Genomic DNA, 9,359 nt, shown 5'->3' on the forward strand with positions numbered 1-9,359 from the left:
GTAAGCCACGCCCCCTACCAGAACACACCCCTTGGCCTTGGCTCCACCTCCTCGGCTGGGAAGACCCGCCCCCTCCCCTCTTGGAGACCAGGGTGCTCTTAGCCCCGCCCCTGAGACCTGACCTGACCACCTGCCTGTAGCTCCGCCCCCTCCAGCTCCCCCTGCCCCAATGTTCTTTTGCCGCCCCCCCCGAGGGGCATCCTTGGCCCCTCCCCGAAGGCGTGGCACCGCCCCTTGGTGTAGCCCCACCCCTAAGGTGTAGCCTCGCCCCTTAGGTGTGGCCCCGCCCCTTCAGCCACCCCCCATCCCTTTTTAAAGGCACATAGCCCCCCCATCTCCCCAAGGGCCTCTCCCCTCCCTTTTTAGGACTTAGCCCCGCCCCTTCCAGACCAAGCCCCGCCCCTCAGCCTTAGCTCCACCTCCAGGGCGTGGCTCCACCCCCAGGGCGTAGCCCCACCCCCTGGGTAATCCCCCCGTCCCTTTTCAAAGGCACACACACCTTAGCGCGCTAATTAGCAGCGCTAATGAGGTGGGCGGGGCTTGGGGAAAGGGGCGGGGTCTGTGGGGGAGTGGGCGGGGCCTGGGTGGAGGGGCGAGGGTACCTGGGGGGGTGTTTGCTTGGGAACCCTGCTCCAGTGGTGTGAAGGTGGTGGGCGGGGCTTGAGGGGGAATGGGCGGGGACTGTGGAGAGAGTGGGCTGTGCCTGGGGTGGATGGGCGGAGCCTGGGGGCTCGGGGCGGGGGCTCGGGAGGGGGGACTTAGGGGGGTGAATGCTGGGGAACCCTGCTACAGGGGTGTGAATGTGGTGGGCGGGGCTTGGGGAAGGGGCGGGGTCTGCTTGCGGGGGGGCGGGGCCTGCTGGCGAAGGGGGTGGGGCCTCTGGAGGGAGGGGGCAGGGAGGCAGGGCCTCTCTTTCCCTCTCTTTCCAAGGGGGCGTGGCCACCTGGGAGAAAGGAGGCGGGGCTTGGGCGGGGAGGCAGGGTCAGGTGGGGCTGGAGGTGGAGCTGGGGTGGGGTTAGGGTGAGGGGGTGGGGCCTGGCAGCTGGTGGGTGGGGCTGGGAGTGGGCGGGGCTTCCCGGGGGAGGCGGGGGGAGCCCTCGGGGTCCTCCCAGGTCCATTGAAATCGGGATTAAATCGGGATTAAACGGCCCAAATCGGGATGAAACGACACCGGATCCGATTCGACCAGGGGAGAACTGGGGTCCCGCCGGAGGCCAGGTTGGAATCGGTCCAACTGAAATTTGGGAATTGGGAAATTTCTCCTAGAAAAGGGAAAATCCTGGGAGCGGCGGGGCTGCAGCCGGGGACTGCCCCTCGGGTCGGGGCACGGCCAGAGGGGAACTCCTCGAGGGAGAGAGCCCTCCGCTTTTCGGGGAGCAATCGGCGCGTTTTGGGTCAGCGCTTGGAAATCTCCAGGATTCTGAAGTCGGCTGGGCAGGACTAATTCCCCTGACATCATCGAACCTGGGGTTTATCAAATGTTCCTGGAGTTCTAACGAACTTTTTGACAGAAGAATAAATCCGAGCTTTAACACCTCTTGGATTTGGTTCTGTAACGACACCCTATAAATATTAACACCCTATAAATATTAACAAAGGAATCACTGACCAAACCATCTGCAGCTTCATGGATTCCTGCAGGCAGACTTCCAAGATTTCACCTGGAAAAAATAAAAAAAAACAGATTTGGGTCGCTCCAAGGAACCAGAAGCAGATGGTTATGAGAAGGATGGAATAATCCACCCGGTGTGGATTTGATGTTCTTTTCCATCTTTTGCTTTTCGAGCAGTTTTATTGAGGCGTTCGGTGAGCACGGAAGGAACGGCTCCGATGGTTGGCGGTTCTACCAGGACTGGCTGTCCAGGAGAAAAAACCGGTTCTCCGGGACCACTGAGGGTCTGGGGTTAAAGTCAAGGGTTTAGGACAAAATGCATTCAGTTCGGGGCAGCCATTTCTCCCCCGACAATTCTTGACCTGGGGAACTGCATCCCAAAGGCGTTCATGTTCCCAAGGCCGTAGGGACCGACTGGGTTTCCCCCAAAGCATTTCAGTTAATGAGGTTTTCAGACAAAGTCGAAATTCCACGTTGCTCTGACTCGGTCCACATCAATGCGGTGATTTGTGCCCCCCATATCAATTAAAACTGTTTTTTTCTCTCGCCCTACAGCCACAGTAATCGATAAATCCCCTCCCCAATGGAAGGTGAGTTGTCTTATCAACATCCATCCTCCATTTCTTATCAACATCCATCCTCCATTTCATCTTCGGGGAATGGAGGATCTGGTTTCCCATCACCTTGGTTTCTTCCTCAGCTTCTTCCCCGAGGTCTATCCATAGTAGGGCACTAGGGGCTGGTTCCAAATTGACTTTTTGCCATTTTTGGACAAGTTTCTCCAACTTCTGGGTTGGAAGCCCATCCGTTAGATCTTGGGGAACACCTCTCCGGAGCCCCAGTTGCCACCATTCCTGGTGGCTTCGGGACTTCCCTCTCCCAGCATCCCATTTGGAATCCTGACTTCTCTTGACCGGCGCTGACCACCCCTCACCTTCTTCCGTGGCTCGTAGGGCTTTCAGGTCTTGGCCAGGATCCACCCATGGGACCATATTTCCTCCCAAAGTTAATGAGCTCTCGGGCTGCTTCCCCCCACGTCCACACTTTTCTCCAGCGATTGGGGGTCGTTCCTCCCTCTAGAGCAGCTGGAACTCCGTCTGCTCCAATTTGGGATCTTCCCCTGGAGTTTGATCCCAATGGGTTTTAGAGCTCTGGAAGTCCTCGGATTAGAGAAGTCATCCATTCTGGATCCACAGGCATCATCCTTGGAGAGCCCTGGTGAGATTTCAGCTCCTGATCATCCATCATCTGCCAACGAGCCACCTTTTGCCCATTTTCTACCGATTTCTACCTATTCTAGCGAGGGGGTCTCCCCTCTCCAAAGGGTTCAGCCCCCCGGCCCAATCTGCTGCCCTCGGTGTCAACGACCACGAGGCCTGATAATTACTGGTAATTAGAAGCACACCTGTAACATGTATCCTTATATAAAATAAGGATATAAATACATATCATGGTATACATTTAAAGAAGCACCAATGTTTAGTTAACTTGGGTGAAACAAAACCGTTCCTGAAGAGGAACTTTTTTTTTTTTTTCATTTTTAAATATATAAAAAGCATTTCTCTTATGAGCTTTTATAAAGCACAAAGGATTATCTTTAGATGTCACAGCGGAAACAGCTTCAAAACTTCTTATATGTGACTCCCTGAAATGAATCTCGGCTGGCCTAATTTTAGCCAACAGCCTTTCTTTGCAATTGGCTTTTTTATCTGCAATTTTTTGCTTGGAAGTTATAATTTATTATTCCAATCTTTCATCAGCTGCCTGCCTCGGAACTGTGTTGTAATTGTTTGATTAGGTGTAATAAACTGACTTTCCTACCTGCAACACGCTGTAACACAGAGACATGCAACTTACATGACAAACATGATGCATTATTGATATAGGCATTATATAGGCATTATATAAGGTGATATAAGGATATAAAATAAGGATATAAAAACACCCCAGGATCCTTCTGCTTCCTTCTCTGACAACAAGATTCCATCTCCTCCTGATGACGAGACTCTCCAAACATATTCCGTTTCTGATCGCTTTGGAGTCCGTGCAAAATCCTTCCTTAATTTTGCTAAAACTCAGTAAATGGAACCTGTTTAGTAATAACTTGGGGACGATCGTCATTATGCGCCTGTCCCGACCCAATATCGGGGAGGGTTGTTAAATGATCCCGAGAGCGAGATGAAGACACAAACGAGGTCAAATGCTGTACAACCTTCCAACGTTTATTTCCTATAACAACCAATAACTGCGATAGAAACGAAGTGAGGAAGAAAGAGAAGAGGCAGACCTAAGCAAGAGAACGGAGAAGAGGTAGCAAGACTCGTTACCACCACGAAGCCAACAACGTCCCGCCGAGTCGCCTCCGACGCCAGTGACGGGGGGTCGGGTTCCTCAGCTCATCTCCTTCTCTCCTTCTTCATCTTCTTCATCTCCTTCAGTGGTCTCCCAACGTCCAGGTCACTCGTCGCGTGTGCCAGGAGGGAGGGGAGTACGCCGTCCTTTTTTTATCGTCCCAGTCCCCACGGTTTCTCGGAAAAGTCCACCCATTTCTACAAACTCATTATTCCGCGTGCCGCCCCTTGTTCTTCCATGGGCGCATGCCCAGGTGCTCGTGATGGTTTCTCACCTCGTGTTGGTGGGCAGGCACAGCTCAGCTGTTGCGGATGCGGTGGCTTTCTTTGGGGACAGCCTGTGCGCACTCCCCGGTAACGATGTCAGCGATGTCGAGTCAGCAGTTCCAACGCAGTCTCTTACATCCACCCCGTGGCTCGACATTGCTGCCCTCGTGGTGGCGTAGAAAGTAAAGGTATAGAGAGAGAAAGAGGGAAGAGGTGCATGCTACAACGACATAACCAAGTTAACAAATTTCCATGGTAAAACAACAAAATAAAATGATTTGGCTTTTTGAGAATACTACAATACTTCCACATTCTGCAACAATATAAACGATCAACAATATCATAACAATTATAACATTTCTAAACAGGTTAAACAACAATATCCAATAACTAGCAACATCTACTTAACATCAACTTTTATTCTAAACTTAGCTAACTCTATAACATTAAAACACATTTAACAATTATCTTATCCAATGGCTAAACCACTATTAACGCATCATCTACTTAACATACTGTGACAATTAACTATTATAAATTCAAGTGACTCTACAATACTAAAACATATCTCAGGGTCACAAAAAATCAATATAAGAAACATAATGGTCATTCGCATGGTGAACAGCGACAAGGACAAAAAAGAAGTATTAAAAGAACAATTAAGATAACCGCTATTAACGCAAAGGCTATATAATAAATGGGAATCAGCGCAAACATGTAGTCATACTCCGTCATTTTGCCGGCGTACGCTACAAAATGGTCTCCGTCCACACAGTTTGCCGGTGTTGAAGTCCGCATGCGCGGCGGGAAAACTGTTCCTTATTTTGGGCCTAGAGGCTTTTCCTACAAATTTCCATATTTAACAACTAAACAGTAACCTTATATAGCAACACCCAACCACTATTTTACCTAAACAATTAATAACAACTAAACAGTAACCTTATATAGCAACACCCAACCACTATTTTACCTAAACAATTAATAACAACTAAACAGTAACCTTATATAACGACACCTAACCACTATTTTACCTAAACACTTAATAAGAAAACACCAATGATAACAATGCCTACTGAAAGGTGACCTCGTCCGAGTCTAAGGAGGGTGTTCCTGGTCTTTCGGAACGGGGAGGGGGGAGAAGGTCGTTGTCCATATGAACAAGTACAATTGCAAGACGGTTGATGCAAACCATTACAAAACGAACACATACATACAGCCAGACAAAGATCAACAAAACAACAGCCACAAAATCCCCAAACCACCCGGGACACTTACAAACCCAAGACATACATATAGTAATGACTAACAAAGCAACTGTCGCTAAGTTAACGATGAGAAAAACATACATTTTGGTTAACTACAGAGCTAGCAATCGTGGTCTGACCAACCTGAGTGCGAGGGGGTGTTTAGGCAGTTCCACGCCCCAGCCCAGAGCACATGTTCCTAAACAAGTGATACAGTCGCGCGCTTTGATTGGCCAAGGGCAGGAATCTGTTTTGCACTGAAGCAACAGATACAAACTGCATATTCGATAGGACATGTTGCATTAATTGAATAAAACAAGGAATAGCACATGGCACAAACATCAGAGTGACAAATGCACATAACAGATAGAACAGAAGCTGTTTTACCCATGGTGCTCCAGGTAACCAAGACCATAAATCGCCGTTCCATCTGTGATAAATTTATTTTATATGTTTGTTGATCACACCAGTTCTGTAAGCCTTGCCTAATGTGTTTGTTTCTGCAGGGCAGTGTTCGCCCTTGCAGGCAGGTGTGATTGGAAACATCGTAACTCCACTGTCTGGCAAAGTGAACAAGATGTGTTGGCTTTCCATGCCTAATAAGGAGTGATTTTAATTAAGGGGCCCACGCTCCAGGTGACACAAAAAAAACACCGAGGAAGACTGCAGCCTTCATCCCACGACTCCCCCAGCAACAGGGCGTGCAATCGCAGAAGAGACTAAACAAGCCCACGAGCCCGAGACTTTAACCTGGCAACAAAAAACTATAAAAAGTTATTATAAAACTTAGTTATTATTAAAATAAAAAAGTTATTATAAAAAGTTATTATAAAAAGTTTTTAAAAAGTTATTATAAAAATTTTTTCAAAAGTTATTATAAAAAGTTATTATAAAAAGTTTTTTAAAAGTTATTATAAAAGTTATTATAAAACTATAAAACTCGGGGGGGGGTGGGGGCGCGCGCTGTTGGTAGAGCGGAGACTCCCCGACCGCCCAGCACTGTTTTGCCTGTTTGTCGCTTGCTTTAATTAACTTTGATTGGATTACCCATGGGCTGGCGTACGATGGTTCGTCGCCGCTTATAACAGCTGGCTCAGCAGGGCTGGATGTCTCCACCGCCGACACAGTCACTCGAGTCACTAACGACATCGTTAAGGTCCTTCTTAATGCAAGGGGTCCTATCAGATGAGGACTGAGGGTGTCGCTATTGGGAAGATCATTTAGCACGTTAAATGGAATAATTGTACACGTGGGAGTTATCGATGCTGATTTTACAGGTCAAATTGGCGTGATGGTTTCGACCCCCTACCCACCAGTAACAATCCCTAAAGGGATTGTTATGTTGTATATATTGTGCAATATATTGCACAATATTATATTGCGGTTATTGGTATAAAGGGGTTGTCATATTGCTCAACTCGTTCCTTTTTCGAGTTCTATTTCCAAAGCAGAACAGCGACGGCGATGCGATGGAGGCTTCGGCTCTGCGGGACCCCCTCGGTTCTGCCGGTCTCAGACTGTCTCGTCATCCCGACCACATCTGACGAATCACGGAAGATCGCCGACGACAGTAAGGCTTGCGGGGCTCCTGGACACCGGAGCCGACGTGACTATTATCGCCGACGTGACTATTATCGCCGACGATCTGTGGCCATCGACCTGGCCGACAGAGGAGGCTGGGATGGGAGGAGTGGGGCTGGGAGGATCCACACGAGCCGAGACGGCAGCCAGTCCAGTTCTGGTCACCAATCCTGAGGACCAACAAGCAGTTGTTAAACCATATGTGACGGCAGCCAGTCCAGTTCTTGTCACCAATCCTGAGGACCAACAAGCGGTCGTTAAACCATACGTGACAGCGGCTCCCCTCAATTTATGGGGGAGGGATCGCTTGTCGCAGTGGGGGGTGAGAATTACCACGGATTTTTGACGGGGGCCACGTGTGTTAAAACAACCCATGCTTGTTTTAACCTGGTGAACAAATAACCCTGTGTGGGTGGATCGGTGGCCCCTACCAATTGAAAAAATCAAGGCCCTGCAAGAATTGGTAGCAGAACAACTGACTGCCGGACACATGGAACCATCTCACAGTCCATGGAATACTCCAGTGTTTGGGATCAAAAAGAAATCAGGTAAATGGCGATTTTTGCACGACCTGTGGCAATTCAATGCTGTCATGGCCACGATGGGGGCTCTGCAACCGGGCATGCCTTCACCTGCCATGATCCCTCAAGATGGGGAAATCATCGTCATGGACCTTAAGGATTGGTTTTTTACAATTCCATTAGCTTCCCGAGATAAAGACAAATTTGCATTTTCTGTGCCTTCTATCAATCATGCAGAACCAGCAAAAAGAGATGTTCTGCCGCAGGGCATGAAAAATTCACCGACCATTTATCGATGGTTTGTTGCACAAGCTCTGTCACCTGTAAGGGAAAAATTCCCCACTAGTTATCGTTATCACTATATGGATGACATTCTGTTAGCATCAGACAACAAGGAGCGGTTGAAGGACATGAAAAATTTGGCCAGGAATTCGCTACAACAATACGGGTTAGTTATTGGCCCTGGAAAAGTGCAAGAAATAATAGCACCATGGAAATATTTGGGAATGACAATTCCAAACACGCAGGTTGTGCCCCAACCTGTGAAACTCAACCTTGCGGTTAAGACCCTCAGTGATGTACAGAAATTAATGGGATCCTTGAACTGGATCAGGCCCTATCTCGGACTGACCAATTCACAGTTACAACCTCTATTGGACTTCTTAAAACATTCCAATGATCCGGCAGAACCCAGAATATTAAAGAAGGAAGCGTTCAATGTAATTCACATGGTGGAACAATGTTTAGACAAGAAATTTGTTTCTGGAATCGATCTGTCTCAATTGGTCCAATTCTTTGTACTAATTGACAAAACTGGGCCATTTGGTGCTTTGGTGCAGTGGAATTCTGAGTGGGATGACCCATGACATATTTTAGAATGGATGTTTTTGTCATTCCGGCCACGAAAAACCGCTCCTGGCTTGTTTGAACTTATTGCTGATGTCATCATAAAAGCCAGAAAACGATGTGTAGAACTAATGGGCCGTGATCCAGCGACAATTGTTTTCGCTGTTCAAAATTACGATTACACCACCTATGGTAAATTACAGAGGCAGAGGTAAATTGGTGGTAAATTACCAATTTGGTGGTAAATTACAATTCCGAGCTGCAAGCGGCTCTGGCGGGTTTTCAAGGCCAGATCTCGTATCCTCTACCGTCGCACCCGCTCCTGAAATTTGCTCAAGAAACACCATTGGGTCAGAAAAACTTCAGCCAGCTGGAACCTGTGAAGGGCCCTACTGTCTTCACAGATGGTTCTGGAAAAATGGGTAAAGCAGCAGTAGTCTGGTAGGAGAACAATTACTGGAACAGCAAAGTAGGACATCAGAATGGTTCTCCACAAGTGGTAGAGCTGCGAGCAATGTAAATATTGTAAATTACATTGTAAATTATAAAAATTACATTTTAATATATTTTATACATTTTATACATTTTATACATTTATAAAAATTACAAATTGTAAATTACAAATGTTAATAAATACTGTAAATATTGTAACTGACTCAGTGTATGGAGCTAATTTGGTTTCTCGACTAGACAAAGTGGCTTTGACCATGGCAGACAATCAATTATTATTTGATGTGCTTTTAGAACTCTGGAAAAGTATTCAACTACGGACAGAACCTTATTTTATCGTGCGTATCCGGAGTCATCCCACTTGACCAGGGTTTTCTACGGAAGGGAATGCCAGAGCGGATGCTCTTGTTTCTGCTATGGCTCTGACCACTGTTCCTAACATCGAGCAACAAGCTATATGATCACATCAATTTTTTCATCAAGGTTT

Source organism: Buteo buteo, unplaced genomic scaffold, assembly GCF_964188355.1.
Source record: "Buteo buteo unplaced genomic scaffold, bButBut1.hap1.1 HAP1_SCAFFOLD_135, whole genome shotgun sequence".
Taxonomy (NCBI): Eukaryota; Metazoa; Chordata; class Aves; order Accipitriformes; family Accipitridae; genus Buteo; species Buteo buteo.